The following is a 15,278-nucleotide window of genomic DNA, read 5'->3' as shown; positions in this document are numbered from 1 at the left end:
CCGAGCATTTAATGAGCTTAGAAAATTCTAAAAAATTTATGTACTAACCCCCGTGTTATGGGCTTCATGTAGGTATCCTCAATTCGCGGAAATTCGACAGTTGACCAGGTCTGTGAAATTCCGGCCAGACAGACCCGTTATCGGAAAAGTCTCCGAATTGGACCGAGGTTTTGGCTAGCCCCCCATTGTCAGACGTCCCGAGCGCGTTCCCGAAGTCGGAATCGGCAAAGGTAAACCCAAACCTTGCTTTTTCGTAATTTTCTAGTGCTTAAATAGGATTAAAAATCCATAAAATATTCGTGGTAGCTTAGAAAATTATGATTCTTTTTGCAATAGCTTAGTAATATTGCTAAGGACCGCGGGGCAAAGTTTTAGAATTTTTAGAGCTGATTTGGGCAGTTTTTGCAAAAATGGTCAATTATAGGGACTAAATTGAAATTTTACATATTGTGATGGATGATTGATTTGATGGGCCCAGGAGGGGCTGTGTGATGTGATTGAGTTGTGGATATATGGATTGTGAGTATAGAAGTGTGTTTTGAGCCCTTTTGCAGGTTGGGTAGGTCCTAGGTATAGGGGAGACTCTGCCGGATTTTCGGCACGACTTAGGACGTATTGGTCTTTTTCTTTGTTTATATTGAGTCAGATTGTATTAAATAATTGTAATATAATTGTCAGGTGAGGAATGACGACCTTCTTCCTCCGCCCAGCCGCCACAGTGATTGTCGTCAAGTCTGTGAGTAAAATATTAATTTTAATTGTAATTTCAATATTATTATATGTTCAGCATGCCCATGCATCACTTATATGCATATATTTATGTAGTTAAACTCTAGGCACGATTTACGTTGCATTCATAACTGTTAACGTGCCATGAGTGTTGTTGTGGTAATTTGGAGCAGTGTGCGTGCGTTGGCGTGCGTGTGATGTGGTGTGGACTATGGATAGGACGGGTAGTCATGGCTTGAGTTCTTCGCTGGGACCCGATCCTTCGGGGGGTAGTCACGGCTTGAGTTCTTCGCTGGGACCCCCGATTTGGTTATTAAGTGGAAGTCCGAGCTGAGTTCTTCGCTGGCACCAGGTTGGATTTAAGAGAGCTGTATAGGGGATCAGCTCCCATATATTATGATTGATGCTACAGGGTGCGTGAGTGCTCCAAATTACCTTTTTGATGTTATGATGTGAAAATGTTGTTGATGTTGCATTTCACTCCACAGGTTGCATTAGTTCTAGATAGTTATAGAGATTATGGTTAAAATTGATATTTTACTCTCTGAGTCGAACGCTCACTCCTGTTCAAAAATTTTTCCAGGCCACAGGAGGATATTTTTGAGGTTAACCTGCTTTCTCCCTCGCAGGTCGATTACTACTGTTTGTATAAACTTGTTAAATCTTAGAATTTCCGCATGTGTTAGAAATGTATATTTGATTTGGGTCTGTAAACTAAATTATTATTTTGGACCTGTAAACTTAATATTCTATGCATGTTGATGGATTGGATGAGGGAGCTGAGCTCCCATTTATTTTTTTTATGCTGATGAGTATGTGGAGGGTGAGCTGAGCTCCCCAATTGAGTATTTATTGTGTTTACAGGTCGGGTGAGTCGAAAACTCCCCGTTGGAAAGTCCATTTTATGGCCGGACTCTGTCCGTTTGTTTTCTTGAATTTGGGCCCAAATGGGCCTTAGAGTTGGGTTAATGAACAGTTAGGCTTACTACGGGCCTCGGGGGCTTTAGGCTGGCCCAGGTCCTAGTGCCGGTCCGGCCCATAGGTTGGGTCGTGACAATTATTATCAAAAAATATTTAAATCTATTTAATTTTATATATTTTAATTAATATTCTACATGAAAATTATTTTTTTTATTAATAATTTATATTTTAAAAATTTAATAATTTTACAAAATATTTAAATTTTATTTACTTAAAATAAAAAATATACAATTTATAAATATTATTATAAAAAAAATATATTTTATATTTAATTAAGTATTTGTATAAAAGTTCAAGTAAAAGATATCCGATATATAAAACTCAAACCCGATCTAAATCTATCACGAGTATTATTACTTAAATTCAAACTCAATTATATACTACTCAAACTTATTTTATTAGGGCTTGATCGGATGGTTCAAACTTATTCTATAAGTTGGGTAAAATATTATTAAGTTTGTTGATTCTTAATTTATTTATAATTTATATCTCCTTTGTTTGTTATATTAATTTAATTTCCTTAATAAATTTAAAGTTTTTGTCTATTAATGTATTATTTTTATCTATTAATTTTTACATAATCTAATAAAAAATAAATTTTAATAACAAACTCCATTTAACTCGTAGAATATGTCACGACCCAATCTATGGGCCGGACCGACACTAGGACCTGAGCCGTCATAAAGCCCCCAAGGCCTGTAGTAAGCCTTACTGTTCTCAAACCCATGACTAGGCCCACAATTTAGGCCCAATATACATATGAAAAAATTTAAATTAAACTGTTATAATTTTATTTCGGGCCAACTTCATCCAGTAATTATCAGAAACTAAAATTAGGGAAGCCCAGCTCAACCCTATTACATCATTTACAAACTATTTAAAACTAATAAAAATTTTTCATTTGTTAATACAAAAACTTAAATTCATGCAGTCCCTGACAGGATTAATGCTACTACTAGTACATGCGGAGTTCTAAATTACAAATTTAGATAATAATAATAATAATAATAATAATACAGTTAAGTAATTTTTTCATAACCTGCAAGGAAAGGAACAGGTTATTCTGAAAAAGGTCTCCTCCTATAGCTTGGAAAAATATGGTGAACAGGAGTGAGCGTTCGACTCAGAGAGTAAAATATCAATTTTAACCATAATCTCTATAGCTATCTAAAGTTAATGCACCATGTGGAGTGAAACGCAACATCGTCATAATTTTCATATCATAACAGCAAAAAGGCAATTTGGAGCACTCACACACCCAACACTGTTAAGCAATACATATATGGGAGCTAATCCCCTATACAGCCCTCTTAATCCAACATCTGCCAACGAGTATCTCTCAAGCCAGACTTTTGTTTAATAAACTATATGCGGGGTCCCAGCGAGTGTCTCTCAAGCCATGTCTACCCCAAAAGACTGGGTCCCAGTGAGTGTCTCTTAAGCTGTGTCTACCCGTCCTGTCCATATCCAATACCATACCACACGTACGCCACGCACACACACTGCTCCAAATTACCACAAACAATATCCATGGCACTTCAACAATTATGAATGTAATATAAAATATGCCTAGTGTTTAACTACATAAATACATATTTATAAGTGATGCATGGGCATGCTTTAACATATAATAATATCGAAATTATAATTAAAATTAATATTTTACTCACATTACACCAAATATGACTATAGAGGTTGGGTGAAGGAAGACGGTTGACCCTGATCACCTACATAATTTTATTGTGGATTTATTAGTGCTAATTCAAATAAAAATAAATTTAAAGAGGCAACACATCCTAATTTATATTGAAAATTCAGTAGAGTTTCCTCTATACCTAGGACCTACCCAATCTGAAAAAAAAATTCAAATAATACTTCTAAATTCTCAATTTCCACAATCACATCTCATTAACATCATATGGCCCCTCCTAGACCCTCCAAATCAGACAATAGTCATAAACTTAAAAATTACGTTTTAGTCCCTATAATTGATATTTCATAAAAATCCACTCAAACAAGCTCTAAAAATTATAAAATTTTGCTTCGCGGTCTTTAGCAATATTATAAGGCTATTGCAAAAGGAATCAAAATTTTCTGATCATCCACGAATATTTTATGAATTTTATTCTAAATCTAGTATGAGGTAAAAATTTAGTAGCTTAGAGTTCGGGTTTACCTATGCTAAATCTGACACCTGGAACGCATTCAGAACGTCCAAAAACGCTAGGATTGACTATAATATAGATCACATTCTGAGACGGGCCGTCGGGCAACCAGATCTGGCTGAAAATGCGGTCCTAATGCCGGTGAGCTATCCTTGATCCGATTGCACCTAAATTAAGTCCAAATTTTGTTAATAATTATCATAAAATTATTTTAAAATTTTGAAAATCGAAAAAGTTCAAAAATCTCACTAAGCGATATGGACCGTTTGATTATCGCATTTTTCAAACGGTGTCCGATCGGAGCGGGACCAGCCCTATCTCAAAGATTTCGTCGCCCTGAGCCCATCGGTGGCCTCGAATTTCCAATCCGACGGTTGGATCGCCGGAAAAGTGGTCGAAAAGCCACTGCCCAAATTTTCTCTCTCCTCTTTCTCTCTCTTCAACTTGCCGGAAAAACTCCATTATCACTGGCGAAGGAGGTTCCAAAGGGACGCCTGAGCCACGCTGACACCGTTTGCAGGCTTCTCGACATCGAAAATGGCTGGAAAATGGCCTAGAAGCTCTCCCACGTTGCGCGCCTTTAGGTGGTTGGTAGAGCTCCCCACCGCTGCTGCTGCTCTTTTGGCTGGCGTTCATGGCTGCTGGAGGTGGACTGGTCAACGCTGGAGCCGCTGGGGTGGTCATCGGTAAGGAGAAAAACGAGAGGGAGGAGAGAGAGTCGGGGAGAAAGAGGAGAGCTTTGGGGGGGGGGGGGGGGGGGGGCGATTCAGCGTTTTTGGGTCCCTTTTTTTTTAACTTCTAATTACACTATTAGTCCCTCAACTTTTTAGGGATTTACAATTAAGTTCAAAATTATTTTATTATGTTAAAGTTTAATAAAACTTTAGTAATGATAAAAATAAATATAATCTAAGAAAATTTAATTATTTTATTCTCATTTACTAAATTAACTTTAATTAATTTATTTATTATTACTTTATTTATTATTATTATCTTCCTTTATTTTAAAATCAATTCAAATAAATCCTATGATATTAATAACATAATATCTCCTTTTTATTTTATTTATAATTTAAAAATTTTGAGTTGTTACATAATAGATTTTCAATTAGACTTTGGTTAATAATAAAAAGTGTTAAACTATATTGAAAAAATTCTTATTAGTATTTCTCTTAAAGACCTCACTCTATGTCTCAATTATTGAGTTTGTTAATAACCCTTTTCTTTACATATTCTAATTTGCAATCATAAAGATACTCTTTTCAATTCAATGTCTAATTTTTTTTTTCTATATTTTTAAAATGAGTATGTCTATAAAGTGTTCGAGCATAATGGGCTAATCAACTGTTATATTAAATTTTTATATTTAAATTCATGCATCCTTTATATAGACTTTAATTAGTTTTACACATATCTCAATGCAAATATTTAATCCAACGATTGTTAAGTTCGTTTTTATATGAATTTAAACTTATATTAGATACACCATTTTAAAATATATTTTTAAATATAAAAATAATTGATTTTAATGCCTGAATAAATATAAATTTATTATATATTATGTCAAATTTAATTAATAAAAGCAACTCACATGAATTAAAGTTTATATCTATTTTGGTTAGGGGAGATTTATATATTACATAATATAAATAATCAAATGTCTGATATTTCAGAATTTAATTTTCAATCGAAAATAATTATAAAAAAAATTCAAATTTGATAGGTATATATTATTATTATTATTATTATTATTATTATTATTATTATTATTATTATTATTATTTAGTTTGTAATTTCTCCACCATCAAAATCAGCAAGTGGGTAGACCCTAGTATATTTAAATACTAGAAATCAAAATTGGATAGAACAATCTAATCCAATTAGGGAGACTATGATAATTTGGATTTGATAGACCAGCAACCATGGAGATTCTGTAGTTACACCCTAATTAACTAATTAATTAAACTCTACCTTTGGAGTTAATATTTTGTTTAAGTGAAAATAATTTTTAAAATGATATGGATATAATTTTTTTAAGCTTTCTTTTATTTTGTAGAAAATAATTTTTATATAGAAAATATTTTTAAAATAATATTTTTCTATAAAAATATTTTTTATAATTTAATTATAATATTAAACAAATAGTATATATATATATATATATATATAAAAGTATTTTTATATTTTAATAAAATTATTAAAATCTAAAAAATAAAAAAAATTACTTCCTCGTTTGAAAAGAGGAAGTTATTTTTCTTAAAAATAACTTAATTTTTTATTTAATCAAGAAAAATATATTTTATATTTTTTAATATTTTGAAAATTAAAAAAAAAATTTGAGGAAAAATATTTTTCGTGAGAAATTCATATTGTTCATACTTTATAAAAGAGGCAACCGGTGTTATTAAGCCCAGCCCGGAGGTTGACTCGGTTGAGGAACCAGGTGAATGGGTCAGTGGTTCAATCAGTGGGTCAATGATTCAACCAGTCATTAAAAATTAATTAAATATATAAATTAATTAAAATTAATTAAATATAATACTTATTAATATAAATAAATATAATTAATTAAATTTTAATTATTTAAAATAAAATTTTAATATTTATTATATTATATTTAATACATTTTAATAGAGTTTTTAAAATTTATATAAAATTATTTAAGTAATATAATACATAAAAATTTTTATAAATGTATAATTTTCTTTTTAATATATATGAAATATTAAGTATATATTAAAAAATAAATATATTAAAATTAAAAATACATAACAATCAAGTTAGCTTAATTTATTTTGATTTTAAAGACTTTTTATAATATTTTGAGTTTAATTCTTTATAGTAAAAATAAAAAAATAAAAAAAGAGCTTTTCTATTTAATAATTGAACCAGAATGGTCAATTAGGTCACACCAGTTTATCGGTTTAACTATCAAGTCGATAGCGTCACGCCAGATAGCTTTCTTATCTGATTTAATTACAAATTTGAATCGATTTAAAAATCGATTTACTGATTCAACCGACTGATTCAATCTGGATTTAATATATGACAAATTTAAACAAAATATTTAGGAATTCACATTTCAATTAAAGTCCAATAAAAAATAAAATGAGAGATAATAATCAAACAATGCGATATATTATAAAAAGAATTATGTAAAAAAATTAATGAATTTCCATATCTCACCATCAAAATAACGATCATATTTATCATAAACTCTTTTTTTTTATCTTTATTTTTTTTTTATTTTTTGAAAATCCCTTAAAAAATATAAAAATTATTAAAATTTAAATTCTTATCTTTTTTTATAATACGAGAGAGACACTAATCAACAAGTGTCTATAATGCAATAAAATTAATAATTTTGCTTTTATATATTGTCAACACCATATTTTGCCTGACCTCTGAAGTCAAGGGACTTTTTAATCGACTTTATAAGCCGCTCTCAGGCGATGTCTTTCGATCACAAACGACTTTTCCGAACTCATCGATTGCTCGACCACGGAATGAACCGATCCCACACTTAATTAATTGTTTTCCGATCTCTTATCAGATGGGTTCGAACCAATGTCAGGTCTCCGTACCATCAAGTCTTGCCCCCAATCTCTCTTTATAAATATTATGGAAATTCATTTAGCTAATGCTAGAATCGGGTTCCTCACTTGAATGTCCCAGATATTTCTTAAAATAAAGTTAAGGTTTATGTCCGGTCTATTGACGATCCCAATCTGAAGAATTCAAATCAAGTCTTTCCAATGTTCTAAAGATTTACCTGGTGTTTGGTTATGGCTAAGTCCGGTCTCAGGCTTACAATGTTTTCTGATCTCTTATACTTAGGTTAATGGTGGCTTTCAGGTTTGATGTCCAATACGTTCAAACAATTAAGTACTCATACGATTTGCATGCTTTCCGATCTCATCAAGAATTTGAACAGAAAAAGAACTTCAATTTATTTCAAAATAAAATTTACAAGTCATTCGGCTGGAGGGTCTCCCCCAGCCTGCTCTCTAGGTACATCATCATTTCTCTCATTCTCTCTCTCTCTCTGGCTCTTCGTCGCTCTCATCTTTGGCCTCTAGGGCGAGCTCATTCATCCAGGAGAAGTCCTCTTCAAGATACTGCTTCCTTAGCTCGGCCAGAAGGTCATTATGTGCATTCACATAAGCCCCAGCCTCCTTTGTGGTGCTCTCCTCTTCCTTAGCTTGGAGCTCCTCATCCTTGGCTCAGAGCTCTTTCTCCTTCCCCCAAAGGTCTTCAGCATAACGAGCGAGATAGGCAGACCAACTAGCTTGAGAGTCTTCAAGTTCTCCCTCCACCTCCGCTACCCTCTCTTCATAATGATTCATCCGATCTTCCATTCTGGCGATGTAGTCGTTAGCAGAGGAGAGCTGAGCTTGTGCAGCTGAGGAGTCTTGGACCGCCTTAAGAATCTCTTTCTTTAAGGCATGGGCTTTCTCTCTGAGTACGTGCTGGTTTGCAATGGCCTCTAAGCCTAAGCTCATTGTCTAAGCTAAGATATCATCCATGCTCTCCTCTGCCAACCGGTTCCGATCTTCTTGGAAGCAAATGGAAGCTCCCATGACTTTGGCCAGGCTAGGATTCCCCCTTGTAGAGTGGTTCCTTTTCAGTGATTGGATCAGAAGTTGAGCACCCCGAGAAAGTGTCCTAACCGTAGGACCCGAGGATTCCCCTTCCACATTGGAAGAGATCGGAGGAGGCTGGGGAGGTGGAAGCTCGATTTACTGAGGAGCAGGAGCGACGACCTCTACCTCAGGGATCGGTTGCTCCTGAGATCAGGGAGGAGAGCTCTGCATCTCTACTAATTCACAACGAGGGGTCTAAGCATCAGCAATGGTGGCCCCCTTCATCGCTCGCACTTTTCTGGAGACCTCCCTCTTTCGCTTGCGGCTCTCCTTGGAAGCATCGCCGCTCGCCATACCTGCACAAAGAAGAAGTCAGTGAGTTCGCTAAGATTCAGAGACCAGAGATATGGGTAGTACCAGGGCCGAGGTCAGAGAGCTGAAGCTCGTATTCTTCGTCAGTGATCAGCCGCATCATCTAATATTTTAGTTCAGCCATAACCGCATTAAAGCACGAGAATTTTTGGGTAGATGCTTGAGATTTTAACTCTTTTGCCATGGCGTCTTCATCCTTATTTAAGGCGATCTGCTTTGGGATCGGAGCTACCAAGTGTTACCAACTCCGTGGGACACCCTCAAAGCCGTTAGGAATCTTGCTTCTCAATATGAAAAAGCGGTCCTTCTAATTCTTCAATAAAGAAGGGAAATCGATAAAGAAGGAGTAGTTTGGCTTAGCTTGAAAGAACCAGAACTCATCATCCTTCCTTCGGGCAAGCCTATGTAGCTCGGTAAAGACTTTAGCCGTGGGTTCCAGTCCCTTAGCTCGGCAGAGGCCCCAGAAAGCTATTAGAGTCCGCCAGGAGTTCGGATGCACTTGAGCTACCGAGACGTGGTGGAACTTTAGGACGGCCTTGTAAAATTCGTCCAAAGGAAAATGGAGCCCGGCCTTTAGCTGCTCTTCAGATACTATGATGAGATCAACCTCATCAAAGAAGTGATCAGCCCGATGGTCGCCATGGCACTTGATCAGTTCAAAGGAGTCAATTTGCAGGTTGTACTCTTAGCTTATAGATTGAAGATCGGTTTCTCTCAGGATCGAAGGCAACTCATCCACTGGCAGGTTTTCTCTTCTGGAAGATGCTCCTCGCCTCGATCTGGCAGCTGGACTAATAACCGGAACGATGACCGTGCTGGTTTGACCACCTGATCTAATTACATCGCCCTCTTCAGAGGTCCACAAAACATGGATGAAAGGTGGGCTCGTAGCCCTCCGACCCTCGGCGCCGCTCATTTTCAAGAAAACAAAAGAAGTTTAACTAAGAAAAGAATCAAAATCCTTACCGGAATGTGATCGGTGCCGGAAAAACTTGAAGAAACAAGAGAATGCTGAGATTGCTAGCAAAGTTCTGAAAATGACATAAGGGAGCAACTGACTGACCCTCCCCTTATTTATACCCGTCTGAGCATTTAATGCTCATAAAGTCCCAAGCGACGCATCAGTTAGCGGAATCGGTTCACTTTCCTGACACGTCGGGGGAAAATTCCAGAAACACAATAATAAGACCAAATTAAAGAGATCGGTTAGCTAGGGTTATCGGATTGAGCAAACTTTCAAAGCCACAGATCGGCTAATAATGATTTAGTGAGAGATCAGATCGGATATGCACATCAGAGATCGGAAAAATAACTAATGCAATAATTAAATAATAACCTTTAAATAAAATTTCATTTTATTTCCAAAAGATCGGATTGCATCATTTGAGCTATCTCAAGAGATCGGATTGCATCATTAAGGGAATCTTTAAAGATCAGATTACATCATTTGGGTGATCTCTAAAGATTAGTACCACATCTTACCCAATAAGGGCCTATGTCAAAGCCTAGTCTTGTGGCTGAATCAAAAGATGTGTTTGATCAGAAAGCCAGCCACAAGTATTGGATAGATGTGCAGCTCAGGTTGGGTGACTATGATTCTCATGATGGTGAGCGGAGTCATTGTCGATGTCATCTGATGTGGTGAGGAGCCAAATGAACTTCAAGAGGCGGTCACCGACATTAAGATTGAAATTAGCAGTCCTCTTGCCCGAGATTGGTCCACTGATTATACCGGTAGGCCGATTCGAGATCGACACAATCATCACTTTCGATCTTGATCGGTAAATTAGTCTGGTTCCCTCACTGTCATTAGATGTTGTCTTCATGGTTTTCTGATCGCCGGGATCATAAATTTTCAGGCGAAAGGCGAAGAAAACAGACGGAAAAAGATCAAAAGCAGTCACTATAATCAGAAATATTACCGGAAAAACTAGAATTGGAGAAATGGAGAAACTGAAGGAGGAAAAGTGAAGTGTGGAGGGGATTTCCCTGTTGGTACATATATATAGGGGCCGGACATTTATTGCATGCAGAAACCGAAGCGGATGCATCGGTAACAGAAGAATTAATAGCGTTGACCAAGGCAAGTAGATAAGGAAGAAAGATCTAGAATGGGAGAGATTGGGGAATGAGAAGGGACCTGATACTAGAGAGATCGGAAAAGGAGAGGGTCATAATAGGGAGATCGGAAGAAATAGAGATCGAAAAGCACGGAGGGATTAAAATAACTTTCAATCAACTCTCTTCATAATCAAAGCCGAGTTAGTTAAAGCGTTGCAGGCGGATCAAATCTTTATCGCACACCTCAGTTGCAGAAATGCCTACCTAGCTGACAGACGCCAAAACAGTTATGGTAGTTCTGTATACCTTGATCTCCACCATTGATTATACTTGTAAGGACGAACTCGGAGCCCTTGGATCAAAAAGTAGACGACAGGATCGACACTTTTCATTCCCAGCCCTCAGATCCATCTTGTAAGGCAAGACTCTGAGCCGTTGGATTAAGAGAAGAAAGGACGGATGTTCTGAATGAAATCTCAACCCTCCATTTTGATTTTCTTTAATTCTCAGATGTCGGATTGTGACCTTTTGAATCTAAACCCTCCATCTCCCCTGATGAGATCCTGACCCTTCATAAGGAGCACCCATTCTCTATAAATACCTACATGCAATATTGTAAACGGGACGGGCAAAAGGTGGTGGAGATTATAGTGGAAAGACTCTGAAATTTGATTCAGTCTTGCTAGTTTGCCATTCTGAGCTTTTGAGAAACTTTGGAAACTAATTTTCTTAAGTATCTTCATCGAAGGAGTTCTGAACCCTGAAATTTTCATTTTCAGTGCCTGTTCATTACTCCGTAAGGCTATTTTCTTTGTTCATTTTCATTCTCACTGCCTCAATATCAGTATATTACTCTCGAAGCTTAACTGCATTCTGACCCGGTTCCCGTCACTTCGACTCAACTGCATTTCGACCTGGTTCCCGCTACTCCGAAGTAAGCATTAGTCCTTCAGCCGTCAGCTTTCAGCTCTACAATATTTGAAGATTCTGGAGTCATTCCATCCGTCTACTTAACTCCCCACAAGTAAACGTCTAAACTATCATTTTGTCGAATACCTTTGTTTATTTTCTCCAGCTTTCTTTTGAAATTTCTTCTATATCCAATTGCATTAAAATCTCAAAATAGATTGTCCAGTCAAACAGTTATTTCCTGTGTCTTCGTTTATTTTTCATTTCTTTCAAGAGTAGACGTTCAATTCACAGGCAGCTTGTAAGTACTCAAAAGGTCGTAAGCAGAAATGTTTCGATGTGAGAATTTTCAATAAAATAAAAAATGATAAAAAGGATAGGTGTAACATTAGGTTGAATAGTAGGTCAAACAAATAAGTAATGAGGTCGGGCCACGAAACGAGCCTAGGAGATAATATAGTAGAGTGGGAACCGAGATAGGATCGGGCCCTAGACTAGTAACTAAAAAAGATCGGATATTGCCAACCAAAGAGTTCTAATAAGGCGATCACATAGGAGATCAGTGAGAAGTTCGGTCTTGTTTTCACCCTCTAGTTATAAGGCTTTGTGGGTTAGGAGAAGCTCTGCACCGGTTTCTTGTGCCCTCGCTCGGCCAGAATCTTTAGTTCAAAGTCCTTACGATATGCGATCCTAATGAATATTTTAAGAGATCGGGGGAGAGTTCTTACCTGATTCTCATTCCAAATTTAAATGTGTGGAGGTCGGAGGAGAGTTCTTATCCGAGATCCTTCACTTAAAACTTCAAACCGAATACTTTAAGAGAGCGGGGGAGAGTTCTTACCCGATTCTCAATAAAAAATTTTAATAGGCGGAGATCGGAGGAGAGTTCTTATCTGAAATCTCCCACTTAAACTTTAAATCAAATACTCTATGAGATCGGGGGAGAGTTTTTACCTGATTCTCAACCAAAATTTTTAATAAAATAGATCGGAGGAGAGTTCTTATCCGTGATCCTTCGCTTAAATTTTTAACGAACATACTTTAAGAGATTGGGGGAGAGTTCTTACCTGATTCTCAGCCAAAATTTTAATAAAACTCGGAGGAGAGTTCTTATCCGAAATCTCCCACTTAAATTAATACATCAAGGGATCGGGAGAGAGTCCTTAGCTGAATTCTCTTAACTAAAACCTGAATTAAAACACTACAACTTCAATATATAAAGTAACCCTTAGAAAAAATCTGCTATTCGACACTTACTCACTAAGGGTTATCTCATGTACTCATGTTATTGAGCAGCCCTGAATAGTGAAATATCAAATGTTCCTTTTCCCTTGTAAAGGAATAACATCGTCACCCCAACTCTTAAATTACCAATTTTAATTTATACAAAGCATAATGTTAAATCTGCTTACCCTCATTGAGGGACGAGGTGGAGTGCTTAACACCTTTCCTATCCGTATATGGACCCCGAACCTAGAATCTTTGTTTTCGAAATGGTTTCTCCTTAAATTATCTTCATAAATGATTTTTTTTAATTTCCCTGAAGATTAAAGTGGCGACTTCTCATCTTTCCCACTTCGGTGAGTGCTCGTCCAGGCGACCGCAAAACCCTCGCGAAATATATATATATATATATATATATATATATATATATATATATATATATATATATATATATATATATTCTCCTTGTTATATTGAGCAGGGAGCAACGAACTCCCAATGCCAGAATTTTTTTTAATATTAAAAAAATTACTAAACTTACTAAATAAAATTTTCTATTAAAGTTTTTTTTTGTCATATAAAATTCATAAAGATTTTAAAAAGTAAAAAAAAAATCTATTTATGCTTCATAATGTTAGCATTATCATAATTATTAATATTTATATATAATGAATAACTAGGGCAACAGTCGAAATGAAGCCTTATTATCCTAGGCCTTCACCCATTAATCTACAATTTGAAGATACTAATTAATAAAAAAAATTAATTGAATGTAATATCAATCAATATAAACAAATAAATAAATAATTATATTCAATTTAATTTAAATTTTTTAAAACTAAAATTTGTATTTGTTAGGTTATATTTATATATATTTTTAATAGTGTTTTAAAATTTTATATAAAAGTATTTAATTTTAAATATTACTATTAATTACTTTTAATGTTTATGAATATATATCCATACATGTCATCTCCCTATAAACTTTCTATTCTCTCCCATTTTTTTCCATATTTTTCTCCTTTTCATTTCCTATTTGAGTGCTCACTAAGTAGCAATTCCTCCCTTTTTCTATCTATATTTTTCTTTTCTTTAATAACTCTAAATATGTGTTTGAAATAAATTTTGAGTATATCTCATCTAATATTTATAGATTTTGAATGAATAAATTTATATATTTGTTCTTGTTGAGTTGTTATAGTTTATTATTTTCTTTAATTGAGTTATTATGTATTTTGTTATAGAGATATATTTTTTTTTGAGAATAATATTTTACGAAGCATAGAGCTTTCCTTCAATAGTAAATTTAAATTTAGAGATTATAGCTCATAAAAAGATTATGGAGTTAAAGAGTAGAGTGCGCAATCAATCTATTATCCAATACACCGTCAACACTATTGAATTTTTTAAATTCTTTACATGCATAAATGGTTAGTTTCATTTATGCAAAAATATAATATGTATAGTTAATAATTTTTATTTTATTTTTATAAAAATTTTATATAAATATTTAATTATCTTTTTAATATTAATGGCATATTAATTATATATATTACAAATAAATAATTATATTATCTAATAAATTTTGTTAAATAATTCTATTTATGTATAAAGTAGGTATGGAGGAAAGAAAATGAAATTTTATTTATTAATCATAAATAATTATCTTTTAACTTTATTGTAAATTAAAGGTTAATGAAAGTAGCAAAGATTTGAACACTTGAGTTAATGCTAATAATGATGGGCTACGAATGAGGAAGGTTTGTTTTCTACAATTAAATTTTTAATATTTATTAAGTCATTCAAAATTATTAAATAATATTAAAAAATTAAATAAATTATTTTTATAAACTATTTAAAAATTTTTATAAGATTTAAAATTTAAATTATTAATTTTGCATAATATAAAAAAATAATCAATTAACTTTATTGATTATAAAAATAAAGTAAAAATAATTTTTGTGAGTAAAAAATAAAATAAAAATAAAAACAAATTTAATATTTATATGCAACACAAAATAATTTTATAATAAAATTATTTTATTTCATAAAATGACATATAATTATATTTTTAATTTTAGTTTTAATGTAAAAAAATAAAGATATAGAACAATTATTATATTTTTAATGAGAAAAAAAAATTTAAATTTGACCCCTCAAACAAATGATTTTGGATTGATCCCAGACACTCATAAGGGGTGCATTTGTGTACAAACTTAAAATTGCATGAAAACTAGCATTAAAATATAAATTT

The sequence above is a fragment of the Hevea brasiliensis genome, chromosome 17 (assembly GCF_030052815.1).
Source record: "Hevea brasiliensis isolate MT/VB/25A 57/8 chromosome 17, ASM3005281v1, whole genome shotgun sequence".
Taxonomy (NCBI): Eukaryota; Viridiplantae; Streptophyta; class Magnoliopsida; order Malpighiales; family Euphorbiaceae; genus Hevea; species Hevea brasiliensis.
The sequence above is the reverse complement of the archived record's forward strand: the minus strand, read 5'-3'. Positions refer to the sequence as shown.